General features: G+C 35.9%; 1 pseudogene; it reads right to left on the bottom strand.

Moving 5' to 3' along the window:
- Positions 1-2,545: 2,545 nt before the first annotated feature.
- On the bottom strand, positions 2,546-18,440 carry LOC148041952 (laccase-4-like; annotated as a pseudogene).
- Between the last annotated feature and the right edge of the window lie 360 nt (positions 18,441-18,800).

Raw genomic sequence — 18,800 nt, 5'->3', positions numbered from 1 at the left:
CATCTTTAAAGTGATTTGAAGAGACAAATTGAAATGTTTTCTCAATAAAATGATGCATTTAACTAGTATTGACAAGAAAGCAAAGGCTTAGAGCATCACTCATAAATATATACTAGTGTTCCGCGCGCGCTTCGCTTCGCGGCAACTTTGCTGCCCCGAAGCACAACAACTTTATTTCTCATCTTTCTCCCTTCTCTTTTCCCTCTCTATTTCTAATTTTTTATTTACTCTCTCTCTCTCTCTCTCTCTCCCCCCTCCCCCCAATTCCCTATGTCTAATTTTCTCTCTCTCTCTCTCTCTCTCTCTCTCTCTCTTTGCCTTCTATTTTAGTTTATTTGTTCTCCTCTCTTGGTTCTCTCTCTCTCTCTCTCTCTCTCTCTCTCTCCTTTTATTCTCCCCCCTCTCTCCTCTCTTTTCCTTCTCTCTCTCTCTTCATTCTCTTTTTAAAATTTTTATTCTCTCTCTCTCTCTCTCTTCTTTTCTTCTCTCTGCGCTTTTCTTCTCTCTCTCTCTCTCTCTCTCTCTCTCTCTCTGTGCCCCCTTTTCTTCTCCTCCCCTTTCTACTAATTTTCATTTTTTTCTTCTCTCCCTCTCTCTCTTTTAAATTTTATATTCTCTCTCTCTCTCTCTCAGAGCCCCCTTTTCTTCTCCTCCCCTTTCTCTTAATTTTCCTTTTTTTCTTCTCTCCCTCTCTCTCTTTTAAATTTTATCTTCTCTCTCTCTCTCTCTCTCTCTCTCTCTCTCCTTCCGTCTCCCTTCCTCTCTCTCTCAAAAAATATTTAAATTTAAAAAATATTTTTCTCTATTCTTTTTTCCCATCTCTCTTTCTCTTTTCCTCTTTCTTCTTCTTCTTCTTCTTTTCTCTCTCTCTCTCTCTCTCTCTCTCCTCTCTTTTCCTTCTCTCTCCTCATTTTTCATTTTTTAATTCTTCTCTCTTTTATTTTTTATATATTTTTTTAAATTTTAAATTTTCTCTCTCTATAATTCTCTCTATGTGTTCAAATTCTCTCTCTCTTTTTCTTCTTCTTCTTCTTTTCTCTCTCCTTTTCTTCTCTCTATCTCTCTCCCCCTCTCTCCTCTCTTTTCCTTTTTTCTTTTCCCTCTCTCTCTCTCTCTCTCTAATTTTATATTTTCTCTCTCTATGATTCTCTCTCTCTCTCTCCCTCTTTCTCCTCTTTTTTTTTGCTCTTTGTATATTTCTCTCGATTTCTCTCTCTCTCTCTCTCTCTCTCTCCCCTTATTTTTCTTTTCCTCTCTCTTTCTCTTTCAAGTTTTTTTCTCTCGCTCTCTTATCTCTCTATACATTTTTTCTTCTCTCTATACTTTTCTCTTTTCTCTCTTTCCCTTTCTCTCCCCCTATTTTCTCTCTCTTTCAAATTATATATTTCCTCTCTCTCTCTCTAAGTCAAAAACTATATTAAAAAATGTTTAATTAAAAAAACTATTATTTTTTCTCTTTCCCCTCTCTCTCCATCTTTTTATTTTTTCTTCTTTTTTAATTATTATTATTATTATTATTCTATCTCCCTCTCAAAATGTGTGAAAAACTATGTCCAAAAAAAATAAATTAAAAGAATATTATTTATTTTTTTAATTAAAAAATTTAATTATAGAGAGAGAGAGAGAGAGAGAGAGAGAGAGAGAGAGAGAGAGAGAGAGAGAGAGAGAGAGAGCGCCTAGGCTCTACACATGAGAGAGAGGGAGGGAGGGAGGGGGAGAAGAAAAATGTTTAATTTAAAAAAAGACTATTCTCTTTCCTCTTTCCCTGCCTCCTCTCTTTGTCTATTCTTTTTATCCTTCTTCTTCTCTCTCTCTCTCTCTCTCAGATTAAACTTTTTAATTTAAATTTTTCTTTTACTTAAAAGCTTTTCGAATATAGTTTTTCACATACTTAGAGAGAGAGAGAGAGAGAGAGAGAGAGAGAGAGAGAGAGAGAGAGAACCTAGGCCCTACACATGATGAGAGAGAGAGAGGGGGGAGTAATTTAATTAAAAAAGAGAGGAGGAAAAGAAAGGGAGAGATTATAATTAGTGAGAGAGAGGGGAGGGGGGTTTAATTTTAAAAAGGGAGGTGAGGGGGAGGGGGGACCGCTTTTTTTAATGAAAAAAGGGAGGGGGAAGAGAAAATGAGATATTACACTCGAGAAAGAGGGGAGGGGTTTTGGAAAAGGGGGTAGGTTCGGGAAGCCCTCGGGAGGTTCGAGGCTTTTTGAATCTATAGCGAAAATAATATAGTAGTAAGATGTGCATCATGTGGGTTTAGTATAAGGGAGAAAATACTATTTTTACACATCATTACCATATAGAAGGGTGCCACATAAAGAGGCGCTATTTACCAATTGAATAGAAAAGGGGTGTATTTTATTCACAAATAAGGGTATTCATAAACAAGCCTTGAATGCACATGATATAGAGGGTATATATAGTGACTCCTCGAGAGGAAATGATGGATATGTTCATGCACTACTTCTTCTTGACATACAAAGTTGGATTTCAAGGAAATGAGGTGATGATTGAGAAAATGACATGACAAAAAAACCTAGAAATTAACATTCAAGAAAGTCACTTAGAGGTGGAGGTAATGTAACTCGAGGCCCCTCACCATTCTTCATAATGAAAGCCATTGACGTGCCCCAAGATGTGTGAATCTCTAGGTGACAATTATACACCTATAAGAATGTCAATAAATTTTCATGATATTTTATTAATTAAGAAATCTCAAGTCAATAAGACTATATAATATGAAAATAATTAATAGATAAAGTGTTGGAGATGTATAATAGATGAATAAATTGAAAACAAATCTTTTCAGAAAAAGAGTGTCAAACACATCCAAATATTATATGACCACAAAGGGGACTTGGCTTAGAGCTAAGACTTGATCAAAGAAAGCCTCTCGTTAGAATTGAGTGATTTTTGTAAGAGCTTGTATAAAATTGCGGTACTAAATATTAAACGAGAACATAATAATAATGTTATGGAATTATCTACAAAAGACATAATGCCAAAATATTACCTGGATTTGTTGTGGTGAAGCATATAATTACCCATCCTTCAGAAGGAATTGCAATTGTGTTTCTAGATGGTGGATCATGTAAATTGAAGTTTCTGGGGTCAGTAGTGGCATTGTAGTTACCAAATCCAATCCCAACAGTGTAGAAATTTGTCCCATGCAAGTGAATGGGATGGCTTCAATAGCAAAGTTGGATACGTCTCAAAATACTAATTAGACACTCTTGTTGAACTCTAGTACTTTAACCTTGGTGCCCAAGATTGAGGTAGGAATATTGTCTGATTCATTTCCACTTGTATAGTCAAATGGATAAGGAGGATTATCTTATATCATACACCCCACTTATATTTAGTAATAAGCCTGCATATGGAAGTAAAAAATTTAGTAAAGAAGAGCCTCCAAGACTCCCTTGAAGTTCAAGTTAAAGTACTTTTTTTCATTGAAATTTAAGTTGCATGAGATTTCCTCATGAAGTGCATACTAAGCAAAATTGCCATTTGTTTTTCTCTAAGCAACATCCTTAAGTTAGTTATGCCATTTTCATGGGATTTCCTTATGAAGTATATACTAAGTAATGTCATTTGTTTATTTCTAAAAAGAACAACTTTTCCTTGGTAAGCGTGCCTCCTTAAGCAGATTAAATAATATGCAAAAGTTAGAACTTAAACTAAGTATACTACATGATATATGCAAAACTAAGAAGGATGATATCTCTTGAATGTGCTAGACCATTTTTAAAGGATTGAAAGTAATTACCTCTAACACAGATATTGTGGAATATTTGAAGGTGATGTTGTTGATGGCAGTCATTAAGGTGTTTCAATTTGAAAAAGGCAAGGTGACATAACTAAGGGTATAGAAGATGCCATAGTCAACTTTGATCGACAAATTATAGTAGAAGTAACCTTTAGAATCATATTGACCCTTAAGGCTTTGTGCGAAGTTACTCACATAGTATTTATCATTGTAGGCAGGAAATGTTGGGAAGGGTAGGGTTGAAACTTCAAATTCTTGGGCACCATTATAGTGCAAGAGAGCAGATGTGGGGGTGGGCAAATAGGGGATGAGGGTGTCATTGGAAGGTGAGAAGACCGTAGCTACCATTAAATATTGGTTTATGGCCTTATTTGCCTTCATGATGACACTATTTGTTTGCCCAAGAGCGAGTACCACTATATCTATTTTGAAGGGCATTATATATGCTCCATCTGCTTCCACGATTGTCATGGTGTGGTTTGTAATTGCAAAATACATTTGCACATTCAAAGTTACATTTATCAATCGCAACATATACATATTTCCCTTTGTCACATTGAACCTTGTCATTTCTGCAAGAATTTCAAGAAGTTTAGCATAAGAGCTCATGTGAACTATCATGCCTAACTAAGATGCTAGCATAAATTTATAAAATAAAATAAATGTGCAATATAGTTAAGGGTTATATATTGAATAATGAGTCATTTTCTCCCAAGATTTTGATTCTAATAAAGTAAAAATTTTTGGTTCTTCTATACAAAATTGCCACTCATGGTAGAAAGTATATTCATTAGAATGGAGAGTTTAACTCATTGCACATACTCAATGCAATGATAAACCTTAAACTTACACTAACAAAGCATGAAAATAAAGAGTGGGATAATTGACCTTAGGGGGTGCACCTATAAGAAATAATCTATATAACATGCATTCAAAGGGTATTAAGAAATAACCTTTCTTTACATACTATAAGGCCATAAAATGACCCCTTTCACTTTACACTAAACTTACGAATTTTTTCAATTCTAATTAAAAACCAAATTTGTGAATATAATCCTAATAAGTTTACTAAATAAAATGCATAGTCTTTCAAACTCATGTGGTATCTTACATGTTCTATAAGGTACAACCCCCTAGGCATTGACCCATTTAGTTCTTTTCATACTTGCCAACCAAACAAACAAAATGAACACCCATTGATGACTATTTTTTTCTCATTGTTGTGAAGTTGTGTTAAACAAATTACCTCTTCGTTCCAACCTTGTTGTCTTCCATAGATTATCACTGTTATTATTATGGCATTCTTGAGAGTGAATTGTGGCTAAACATTCCTAAAGATCTAAGATGCATCAAAATAGAGGTTTGTCTTGAATTCTAGGATGTATGTTATTTCTAGTTTCCATGAGATTGGAAATAGTACTACCACTTTTTGAATGAGTGAATAGACTAGAAAACTCAATTTGAGTTTAGTGAGACTAGAAATAGTATTGTTTCCATGAGATTGGAAATAATACTACAACTTTTTGAATGAGCGAGACCACAAAACTTGATCCAAGTTGACAATGCTCAAAGTTGCTCTATTTTTTTAAAAGCACTAAATATTTACTATGTGTAAGTTATATATACGTCATTATGATCGTTATAAAGTACCTTGTAATGGAGCAATTTGATGGGTATCCAAGTTGCTTATTGATAGTAGTACGAGCATCGAGCATCTGAGTGATTATGACCTCTACCTATTGACAAAGCTTCTTTAGTTATTTACAACCTCCACATTGTCCGTCACTCTCTTGTAAATAATATAGAGAAAACAAGCAACATTAGGTAAAGCAATGGGAAAATATTATCCCAAATTTTACCTAGAAGGATATGCTAAAAATTCACATTTTAATGGCTCTTTCACATTTTACTTAAGTGCTTTATTGTCTTTGCACGGGTCCTTTTTGCCAACTTGGACAAAGTGGTCCATAATATACACATTCACATGTAGTTGCACCTACAAACAAACATGCACATGTGGATGCATGTACACAAAAACCAACACATGTGTGTGCATGCGTGCGCACATGTGCATGCATGTTTTGTATATAAGTGTATGTAAAATTCATTAATTATTTGCCAAAAAAAAGCTCTTATAGTTTTCATGAGCTTACTTTATATTTATGATTTTACTTTTAAGTGAGTGCTTTAAGCTCAGTGATCATAACTTTCCTCATGTTATCATCTTTTCCCCTTCATTGGAGTCAAATAATTTAAACCTTGCCTTTAGAAAACATTATTTATTACAATCTTAAATCAAATAACTTTTCATTTGAAGGTTCATTGATAGTGACCTAGTAGTATAGCTTTGAGAATTATCCTATTCAAATTAATATGCACAAGTACCCTTTAGGAAAGACTAGAGTGTGTGGCCTAGTACCACGTGGCATCTAATTGATGCTCTATATAATTACCTACCTTTATTGAGTTGAATATAATATGCATCACAAAAAAAGAAAGACTAGAGTGGTTTGGTGCACTTCTTTCTTGTTTTTTAAAAACATTCATGTCCTATAAATCTTACACAAGTAGATAGTCCATGCTCTTCTTAAAAAAATTGGAGTTTGTGCCTAGCATTTTCATCTTTGAAGAGTGGATATATAAAGCTACAAAGATTAAGAGTTGACTATATACCAAATGACTCTATGCTAAGATTAATCAAGTAATACCTATCAAGGACTACAAGAATGGTCTTCAAAGAGCTTCTTAAAGAATCAAATTAGTAGCTCCCACAAGGCTTTAATTTGGCTTGATCAATTGCATATCGTTTCCATTTTGGCCTGCATTAGTGACTCCTTTTAAAACTTACTTTATGGGTAGAAAAGATTCTGCCATTTGATTGATACTAAATCTTTTGAAAGATATCTAGAGGAGTTATTTTCTTTGTAGAGTAGTTGAATGTCATTTGAAGCCTTCCCAAATCTTCATATATTTAATCCTACCAATAGTATGTTTTAGTATGCCTATGTCAATATAAAATGTATTGATGGACACCACATCAATACCAAAAGATAGTTACTTGAGGGGTCTTAGAAAATAAATCTTTTTGATTAGTTCTTAAAACCTAATGTGAAAGACAAGAAAATTTAAAAGGGTCTCTTGGATCTTACAAAAGGGAGAGTCTAAAAATGTGATATGGTATTTTACAAATATTCCATACAAAGTAACATTTTCTAAGTTGTTTTTAGTGAGTTAACGAGGAAACCCATAATAATAGCCTAATATACTAACATACTTCATATTTTTGGAAGTGCCTAGCTCTTTACAGGTCAATACATGCAAAACAATCCAAAACTTTTTCACATATAGTTGTCAATACAACAAAAAGAAAAGTGTAGTTCATGCTTAATGCTTTTGCAAACATTGTTTTTATTTTGACGACCCACCTTGAATGATTGGTGGCAACTTGGTTGTTGGTGGATTAAAAGGTTTTGTTAAAGTAGGTTTAGGTCTTATACTGAAGGCCCCATGAATATTTGCCCTCAATCAACTTATGTGTGCATGCCAAAAGAGGGTGTCTCTTTGATCAACTATTTGGAACTTGTGAACATAAGATTTGCCTTATTGAATAGGGTATTGAGTAATGTAGGTTGTTCCATCTACCCAACCTGTAAGAAGTTGTCGAACTCCATGCCTAGACCAAGAAGGACATGTCTTTAGGAGAATAGATGCAAATATAAACTTAACAAACACCTACCATTAAAATATTTGAGATTTATAACCAAGGTAATGCAAAGTAGGGCTTGATATTAGCCACCTTCTTGCCAAAATAAAATGAAACAGATTATTTAACAAATGTATATTTAGATTATGGGTTAGGTCTCAAATGTATCTATTAAGCAAGAAGGGAAACAAGGATTGAAGAAAAGTCTTATTGAACTTGCCAAACTAGTCCAATAACTTTTAAGTTTTCAAACTAGTCCAAAAGCACCTAGTCCAAAAGCACTACAAGTATTGTAATGAGCATATTTATTATATTGGAGTATTTATTTGCATCTTGCATTTGTGAAATTGTGACCTCTACATTGCTATGTGCTCATTAATGCTTCCAATTAGTGGACCATTTGAGTGTTTTTCAATCAAATATTAGCACATGCCATGCAAGAGGGGAGCAGTGATGTGTGACTATTCTAGAAGGTATAGGTGGCAAAACACATATGACAATAACTTGACTATCAACATTCCTTGAGTTATACTGGCTACTTCAGCAAGTTTATGAATATTTATAGACATAAAATTTCTCAAAGGAAGTGCTTGAAAGCACTTCTAAATGGGGTTTAATATGGAACAGAAGTCCCTATGGCCAGCAACTATCGGGGAGGTGTATGGAAGTGAGTTTCCATACTCTTGACACGCTATTAATATATCATTGGTAAATCTCTAAATGCATTTATGTAGTTTACCAATGGATTGTTATGTTGGATGGCACTAGGTTTGTTCACTGACACATGGTCTCCTTCCTTTACATAAGTTGTGGAGCCTGGAAACTTTCCATTCATGGTCACAATGGACCTTGTCTCACATAGTTGAGTGACATTTGCATACTCCACTTGCAAATCATATGATCCATTTAACCCAATTAAGTTAATACCACCCACATATATTGTTTTGTGATCTCTACATTTGATTTGAAGGTATATTTGGGGCACTAATGGTAGCAAAGTTTGCAAGAGTTGCACTTGGCTTGACACTATTGTTGGCAAGATCGTGCAATCATATGTGGATCTCTCTTTATGTTGAAGGGTGCATTTTGGAATACCCAGGGAGCTTGAGAAGGGTCACCCAGTGCTCACGAAAAACTTTTTTTCCATCGAATGGAAAAAAATACTAGATTTAACCCGAGTCGATTTTGGGAGGGAAAAGCCGATTTTATAACTAAATTGCATAAAAAATAGTTTGTTTTCGTCAAGACAAGCTTCAATTTCAACCAGTTTTTTGAAAATCTTGCTTGGAAAAAATACACTAAAGGACGATTTTCTGTGAGCATTGGGGTCACCCATAGCCAAAAATGGAAGCACATGTGCACACACACATGCTCTCTCTCTCTCTCTCTCTCTTTTCTCTATGGGGACATGTGTACCCAATGCTTAAAGGCCAAAATTCATAAGACTCAAAAAAGTATGTGGCCTTAAGCTCACACGAGCGTGTGCACGCGCACACACACACACACACACACACACACACACACACACACACACACACACACAATCTCTCTCTCTCTCTCTCTCTCTATCTCTCTCTCTCAAAGTGGGAAGGTTGGATTGAGAAGGATATGGTTATGAAGAGTACTATGCCATAATTGTCCAACTTGTTCACTCGCCAACCCTCCAAATTGAAAAGTCGAGTCCCCTTCAAACCCACTCCCTCTATCTCTCACAAAGAAGTGGAGAGAACACCAACACACACACACACACACACACACTCTCTCTCTCTCTCTCTCTCTCTCTCTCTCTCTCTCTCTCTCTCTCTCTCTCTCTCTCTCTCTCTCTCTCTCTCTCTCTCTCTCTCTCTCTCTCTCTCTCTCTCTCTCTCTCTCTCTCTCTCTCTCTCTCTCTCTCTCTCTCTCGTTCCAGTGAAGGTGGTTGGTCTTGGAGCCTTCCACCAGTGCATGATCAGCCCTATAGCTGATTATCAGGAGAAGGATTATGTGAAGAGCAAGGTGATAAGCACAAACAAAGGCGCTGTGATGAGCATGAGCATGAGCATAATTAAAGCTGGCATTGATCATGTCGAAGAGATTATAGCAACGCTCCACATGATGGCGAAGAAGGCTGTTGATCATTACACAAGGAACTTTAGACATAAGACTAGATAGTAAAAATACAAACATCTAGTAAATGAACTAATTTTCCTAGTTAGTAAGTAGGAATTTTCATCTTCAAACTAGGTTTTTAATTTTATTACATAGAAATGAAGTGATAACTAGTAAAATGACTCTTAGCTCGTAAATGTATGAAAATTTTCTAGTTACCATGTAGGAAATTTTGGATTTAAACTAGGTTTTAATTTTACTAGATAAATGTATATAAAGCTAAAAAAGTAAAATAAATGTCTATATAGCAAAGCAAACAAATAAATTTTTCGTTATAGTAAATAATAATATTTATATAACCAAGCTAAGAAGTTGTTGCAAGCATGTTATGCTAGTGTATTGTACATAGAATTGTAGAGTGATGTAATACATATGGAGATTTTATAACAATATCATAAGAAACATGCAAAATTATTAGAACAAAAACTTGTCAATTCAAATCTTGCATATCCATCTATTAATATTCTCATGCATGGTTTATGTTTGATATCTTGATAATCATGCATTTGCATGTACTTTCATTTATAAAAATTGTGAATGCACATGGTATGTATTGCAAGATATATGAATTGAAAAATGTAAAACTTAGGTCAGAATCTTGATCATTGCAAGGCATAAACTTTTAAATGCAAGACACACACATGCACATCATCTCAGTCCTTCATTTCTTTGCATGTGGATGATTAAATATGCATGTGCATGCATGTTCTCCTTCTTTTATGACACTTGAATATTTTCATGCTTGTGCAAAACATAAGATAACCTCATAAGTGAGACTATTCAATGCTATCAAATGTAATAGATTTACTAAATTAACTCCCTCAATCACTCACTCACACACACACACACACTCACACACACACACACACACACACACACACACACACACACACACACACACACACACAACATAATCAAAATACATTAGAAATGAAATGTTCACACATTTTTTTAATCAATGTCAATTGTGGTCAACTAGACTTCAATAATTGTCATAGTACTCATGTTTAAGTGGAGCAAAATATCAATTAAGGAGGATTTTCTTATGCAAATCAAGTATTGTCTTGAATTTATCCATGCTATCATACAATTTGAAGCCATTCTTGATCCATCTTGCTTTGCGATGCTTATCTTAGAACTTCTCATACCACAATTTTAGTAGATTAGGTATTATGACTTTCCTTTATGAACCATCAAAGTGTGAAGACAAAAACAAAGGAAAACTCACTAATTTATGTAATGGACCACCCTTTAAAAATGTGTATTTTTGTTAAGGAAAATAGAGAAGGAAAACTTACTAATTTATGTCATGGTATATCATTTAAAAATTTGTGTGTGTTAACTAAAAACTTCTAAAGGAACGAGGGTGCACATGCAACATTGCCCTTTTTTTTTGGTCTATTTTGAGTTCCTATAAAAGGTTCATGTCTTGCATATTTCTTCAACTACTATATCATTGAGAGAAATGGCACAAAACTATCACAATGGCACTTAGATTGACCAACAATTTTAGCTTTACAAGATAGGAGGTTCGGATAACATCCTTGCAAGGTCTATCACAAGAGGTTGAAAACATTTTGGATTACTTAATATTCTAACAATAAAGATGAACCTTCTAATTTAGGAAAATATCATAAGATGAGATAAGAACTCATTTATTTATACCTAGAGGTAGTAGAGCTCACAAGATGAGATGAAAACCCATTTAGCTCGACCAAGCTCCAAAATTGTTAAAGCACTAGGAGATCACACAACTATCATGGACGTGTGGTACATCATTTGCATTGGGAAGTACACTATTAGTAACTTTAAACAGAGTCTCTTTGCCAAAATTGATCATGCATACAAACAATGTCTCTTAGTAATTATGCCTATTGTTGTAGACTTTTGAGTAGAAAGCAAGCTATTTGAGGAAGAAGGCATGATCCTATCAAGCAAGGATCACCTCAACATTTATTAATACATGCATTGTTAATATAATGTTAAATCATAGCAATGATGTGCATGTGAAAGGAGCCTTGCGATGACAATTGTATGACCTTATGAGATAGGAGCCAACAATTGTATGACCTTATGAGATAGGAGCCAACAATTCTTGCACCTACCTTATATCGAGCCATGGAGATAGGACCCAATAACTATTACAACTACCTTATATCAAGCCATGTCAGATAGTGTAAGAGCCACTTGAGTTTGATGACTAGGAAATGGAAGTAGAACTATCTTATTCAATGTCATATTTCTCATATGACATGTACATCAACAATGTCTCTATATAGCAATCATTGATATTGGTCCTTTGTTGGATTTCTTTCTCATCTCTTTGCACCATGCAAATATTAAAAATGTATTGAACCATAGTGCAAGGAAACAACTTCATTGAGCATGCTTTCCCTCTTTGTACATCTCCCTTCAAGCTTCTCCTTTCTCATAGAAAGATCGGTACCAAGGTACTTGATAAGCTCATCTTGGACAACCTTTTGCAGCATGTACGTTGAGAGTGTGCTCTTTTCTTGGATTTCTCTTTTAATCAACATTCTTTCTTTTTCAAATCTTCCTTCTATGCTCATATTGCCTATCTTTCTTGTGCTAAGACTATGTTTAGTGTTGTACCTCTACTTTGACATGTTTGCACTTTGTTTCTTCAATGATCATTAGAAGTGTCCAAATTTGAGGGTAAGGAGTTTGGGTCTCATCTTATAATATTACATTATTGCTAACTCACTTAACTATTGCCAATTTAGTTTGGAAGGTCATAGTGAGTAGGTGTTCCTTCGTGTGAGTTAGGAAGTAGGTTAGTTAATTTATTAGAGGGGGGCCAAATGTCATTTATGTGCACCTACTCTTAGTTAAAGTGGAAGAGTGTAATTACCTCTTATAGTTTTGAGGGAAGTGACAATCATATGGGTGCTTGATGGTATGGCCAATTGCATTGTGACCTTGATTGTCATGCGACCCCTTGGTGCATGTGGAAGGGAAATTAGGTTTCAGATAGCCTAGGTGTTCTCCTCGAGCATAAGCCAAGTGGGTGGCATGCTAGCACACTAGCTCTTATGCTTCATGCTTCATAGTCAACAAATATTTAGAAGCTCCATGCAAATGGAGCTTGGAATGTCTAAAATATGAGAAACATGTGCTGATACCAAGTATAAAAGAGCATATAGGGAATATAGGTATCCTTTGTATGGCAAGAACAAATGGTCTCTATCTCTTGACATGCATTCTACCAATAGATTCTCCTCTGTGTTTTGTTCAAGTTCCAATTTTACAAGGAGAAGGCAGATTTTAGGTACTGTATCTTAATCTTCAGTAAGCGGTACTTAACCTCTTTTGAAACCATCCCATTTTAACTGATCAAGGGATTATATCAATTTGACTCGATTTGATTTAACATTTTGTTCTTCTTGAATATTGCAGAGCATGTCCAAAATATATCTTGATGGATTCTTTGAGGTTTGCAAATTCAAAATCTTGAGATGAATTTGCAAAATTTCCAATTTAAATGTATCCATCTACAAGTGTGCATCCTAATCACAAGACTCTCATTCTCCCATGGCCTTATAGGTGTAATGAAAGTAAGAAGAAGAGATGGTGCACTGTTGACGATTACAAGATAGGCTATATGTGCAACCCAAGTATCTATTAGTTCTCACCAAGCAAACCTACATTTTATGATGTGCAATATAGAAATTTTAGAAAATGCTATTGATGTGCAGTATAGAAGCATGAACTCGAAGGTCAATGGGTATTGGTAGGGGCGAGTAGTACTTTAACTAGTCAAGTCTAAAGTCATCTAATTGAGGTTCATCTTTGGGAAAATTGTATTGGGGGCATACTATGCAGAGGTAGCAATAGGTTCTACTGGTAGATATGTTATAATGTTTGTTATTGCATGATAATTTTAGGCTTAAAAGAAATGCAATGAGAATAGAGGAATAATGAAAATTTCTCCCTATATTACTAATTTGGATTCAGTGCATTTGCATATGTTACAAGGCATACAACTGGTCTCATATTAATGAATAGAAGATTTGCAAAAACATAAAGTTGAAGTTGCCAAATTTTAGTTTAAGGGAAATGGTATCTTATGGGGCTAGTGCTTCAACCAATTAATTTTATAAATTGATGAGCAAGCTTATTTTCCTAGGATTGAATGAGTTAGCAAAGTTGTTAAGGGAGCCAGACTTCCAAGTAGCAGAATTGGAGCAAGGGATTGGGTACTTAGGATGCCCATTGGGCATAGGTAATAAGATACATGTAAAAGGTCATTAAACATTGGGCAATGTAAGAGAAAAAAAAGAAAGATGAAAATAAAATTAGCTGTTTTCTTAAATGGGAGCTCAACGTTCCTCCAAGATTCAAGAAAATAGAAAATTTTTATTAGATTCAAGAAATGTCCATTCTCACGTGCACGATTAGGTCCCAACTTCTCATATTCACACAATCTCATTATCCATTCTCCCTCGCACAACTAGGTCCATCTTCTCACATGCACACAATCTCATCCTTGTTTGCCGATTGCCTCGGATGCATGACTGTGTTGTAGTCATCAACTGCTTAGTATAAGTATTGTTATCAAGCATTGAAGGACACTTTTCAAGGCAATACTTCGATTATCAACAACTAATTAATCATTCATATCAAATCATTTGTTTCTCTAAAAGCTACAACACGAGAGCAATTCGAGAACATTCATTGTGGCACTCCTAGAAGATCAAGTGTATTCGATAAGAGATTATAAGTGATGTTTGGTTTCATGCTTTTGGATTTCTATGTCAAAGTTATCTCTTTCACCTTTTCCTATTATCTAGCTTTGTAGTTGCTTGATTTTAAAGAATTTGGGTGATTTCAAGATTTCTAGCATCAGTCCTTATTTATTTGATTATCTTGTACATTATGTATGATGTGAGTCAAGTAACATGCAATAGTGACCAATTGCATGCACATGAAAGGCCTAATTTTGGCATCATGAATCCAATGAGATTAATGAAGGCTGAATATCCATAGCCTAGATTATCATATAAGACACTAGAAGTGAAGTAGGACTCTTGTTTCTTGCATTGTAGCCAAGGTAATGGCCAACAATGAGAGAGGGATGGTCAATGCCAGCTTAAGTTGATCCAAACCACCCATAGGCGGACACACCTATTATCCCTGTTATGCTATGAGAGCCTTCCCTACATAAGAAAATCATGATGAAGCTAGGTGGTACATATAGTGTCTTGATTGTTGAGCTCCATCTTATCACAAGAATTAGAGTTCTTATTTGTGATCCACCAAGCCTCACTTGTAAATCTACCAAAACTTAGTTGTTAGGTATGAGATCTTGAGATGTGGCATTCTCTTGTGTTGCTACACCAATGGGTTTCTGAATCATGTTTTTCCCCATAGTGACTTGATTAGAAGAATATACTTCAACTTGAACCATGTGACAGTGGAGACAATAGAGCTCCAATTGGTAGTAGAGAAAGTATCCTAACAATAGGAGGAGGTGTAGCCCAATACTTATTTTTAAAATAGATTTGAATGAGTAGAGCACATAAAGAAAAGAAATCCTCAAAGTAGTTTAGAGCAGACAACCTCCCTACTGTTTTCAGAGTAGATGTAGTTCAGAAGTAATAATGGTTTATGTAGTTTAGAAGTAATAATGGTTATTGTCCTATAGTTCAACATAAGGTTGAAATTGAAACTAAAACTAAAACAAACAATGGTTATTGTCCTATAGTTCAGAAGTAATAATCAACATAAGGCTGAATCTAAAAATAATGGTTATTGTCTTATAGTGAACCCGTCATGTAGACAAGTGATAAGCATCATGAATGTGAGACTGAATGAAAATAAACATAATGGTTACTATTATTTTTAGAGATATCTAAGCCATGCTTATGCCATCACTCATAATGGAAATCAGGTACTATTATACACTAGTGAGAGGGGCCTTTGTACAAATCAGGATTATACCTGAAAAAAAGTAGGATTATACCTTCGTAGTTGATTTCAATCATAACCTTCATCAAAGTGTTGTTTTTCAAATTCTGTTTGGACATTGTTCACCTGTTAAGTAGACAAGTAATAATCAATATCAATGTGAGAGTAAATGAAACAAATAAAGATAAACTCAAGGGGAGTCGAACCCCAAACACAATTTGCGTCTACCGAGGAGTCTACCTGCAAAATTTAAAAAGAATATTTGTATAGAGAGAGACATGATTGCCTCTAATGCCTCTCACTCACTCACTCACTGACTCTCTCCCTCCCTCGTGCATATTGCTAAGTAAGGGCATATGACTTTAATTCCACATATACACATGTATAGCTCCCACAATATGCACACGAAACTATGTTCTCTAACGAAATTCAAAACTTAAAAACAAAAAGTAAGTGAATTTACATATCAAAATAAAAGGTTGACTCTACTTTTACATCATCTAATGACCTTTCATATTCTTATCCAATTTGTGTTTTATTTTTTTAAAATATCTCCAAAGCAAAACCATGAAACCGTCTCATGACTAGTAGAGACAAATCTAATTCTCTCTTAAAGGCTGAATAATCAACATCAACACAATTTTGTTTGTTGAGCCAAATATGTAGACTATTATAGAGATATAGTCTATATTACAAATATATTTTTGAGATAACAATTAGGATTATTTTTAAGAGCCCTTGTCTATAATAATATACCAACAACGAGTCATTGGGGTATTTGTTGAGATTTTAAGGTGCCAATGCCAGAAACATATGCAAATTGATTTGAAGAGGTGCTCATTGTACTCACAGAGATAATTGATGCGGTGCACGCACCAAAAATCACCAAGAATTGAGTCATCGAAGGCTGGGGGGGGGGGGGGGGGGGAAGATTTTATAACAAATTGGTGATGCTATCAATATGATCATGCGACTTATCTTTTTCTAGAATTCTTCAAAAATGAAATAGAGAAATAAATATTGATAAACTCAAAAAAAATTTAAAAAGTTCTCATCCTACCGTTGAAACACTAACCTTAATATATTTTCCCTCTAACGTTTTGGAACTCCCGCCTTCTCTTCTTTTCCCCTTTTTTCATTTAGCAAAATAGCAGGCCGTACTTTGTGAGCTGAGTGGAGGTGCACAGATTTCATGATAGAGAAAGAAAAGACATCATAGATTGCAGCATCGGTGACCATCACTAAGCTCCAGTCCAGGTACAATATTTTTGCAATGTCTTATAAGCTTCTTTCATGCATCGCGTTTTTTTAACATAGTATGGCTATGGTCGTCACAGCTGATTCATTGTCTTTCGCCTGTTCTCCTCCTGTGTGCCACTCCAAATTCTCTATTTCCGCGTAGCAGTTGGTACGGCTACTTCTGCCTCACAAATAATGACTATATTTGTGCTCTAGTTTACTTCTACCATGCTCCCAGTCTTGACTTTTGCTATGGCTTATCAGGCCTGTTAGGTCTCAATTACTTCTGCTCCGGGGGTCTCCTGCACTAGTACTTCTTTCTTGTGCTTGTACAGACACTGACTTATTGGGCCTATTAGGTCTCAATTTCTGCTACGGGGGTCTCCTGCACTACTTCTTTCTTATGCTTGTACAGACACTGGTGCAACAACAGCACGTATATAAGAAGCAACAGAGCATCCCTAATGCAGAGATGAAAGCAGTGGTAGAGAAGAAGCCAGCATGCAATAAACGAAGGGGCTACCATTCTGTGTGTAACAATACACCCTTCATGGACTTAAGTAGACTCCCCCGACTGTTGCAGCCTTTGCCCATTCTCTCTATCACTCACTTGGTTTCATCCAGCTTGTCGTCTCTATGAATCGTTTATATTCCTGTTTTGCATCTGCCCTTTAACTAAACACAAACGTAAAGGCATTCTTGAGATGCCAGATATGTCCTCAAAAGTCCATCACAATACTGCTAAATATGTTGTTGCTCATATTTGAATGCGTAGACCTCCGCTCTGTATTTATAAGAGGGTAATCTAGCTAAGTCTAGCGATTGCACAAGGTGTAGACAATGGTCTATGCTGGCCATCTCTTTCTCATTCTTCTTCTTTGCCTTCACTGTAGCCTCATCCACGCCTTCATCACCCGGTTCAAACTGCCCTGCACCTTCCACATTGTCACCCCTTGGCCATTCCTTTGTCACTCTCCAAACACGTTGAAGTCATCTTTTTCATCTTTGTCATCGTTACGCAGGTCCCAGAACTGCACGAAATTCAACTACATGTCTGACGGTTAATCTTCCCTCTTTGTGATCGCCCCTGCTGCTCAAGTAAGGCAATAATAGTGACCCCCATGCCTCCTGCTTGTACTGCATTGCACATGAGGGCTGCAAATCCGTAGAGGAAAAGATTAGGTAGAAGCTCCGACCCACTCAATCTGTTGGAAGCAGCATGCAGCACCTGTAATTTGTTGCAGCTGCTTAGGAAGTTCGTGGAGCTGAAGCTGTTGAACCCAAAATTAAGGATCACCAGATTAGGAAAAACCTGACTGCATAGCCTGTCCCAAATCGATGGGTTCATTCCAGCCATTAATGGATTATGTGAGAGATCCAAGGTTTCCAACACAGGAAGCTTAAGGTCATTAATGGAGCTGAGGTTTTTCAAAGGATCAAACTGAAGATCATTGAAGGAGATATTAAGGTAAGTGAGTTGAGTAAAATTGGACCAGTGTGACAGGAAGATGGTACTGTTGAAACGATTTGAAGAAAGGTCTAGCTGCTTAAGCGTGCCTAGGTTCCAGAGATAAGGAGGGATGGAACCTATGAGACTGTTCCTCGAGAGGTTAAGATGGGCAAGATTTTGGAAAGCGGTTGCTGCCAGAGACATATTAATGTTAATCAAGCTACTACTCTGATTAAACACCAAGCCACTCAAGTCAAGCAAGACGATGTGGTTGTTCTGATTGCTCATACAATTCACATGGGAGAGGCTTGAGGGAGGCATTGTGAACATATGGTTGAGGAGTTCATGAAGCTGAGATCAGAGCTCCACCTTGTCTCTCTGCTTTTGTAGCCAGTCTTCTCCTAGGAAGCTCCCAAGCTCACTGCTCTTCGAACGAGTGTAGATGTACCTATGGTTGTTCATGAGGAAGATTAAGCTTTGCAAAGGTTGAGATGGTTGAAAGCAGCTGAGCATTCGCAGCAACCTGCTTGTCTAGTGTATACATGATCTATCTCCAACACGCCA

The sequence above is a fragment of the Lygodium microphyllum genome, chromosome 1, assembly GCF_053477565.2.
Source record: "Lygodium microphyllum isolate KBCC chromosome 1, Lygodium_microphyllum_v1.1.10, whole genome shotgun sequence".
Classification (NCBI taxonomy): Eukaryota; Viridiplantae; Streptophyta; class Polypodiopsida; order Schizaeales; family Lygodiaceae; genus Lygodium; species Lygodium microphyllum.
The sequence above is the reverse complement of the archived record's forward strand: the minus strand, read 5'-3'. Positions and strand labels throughout refer to the sequence as shown.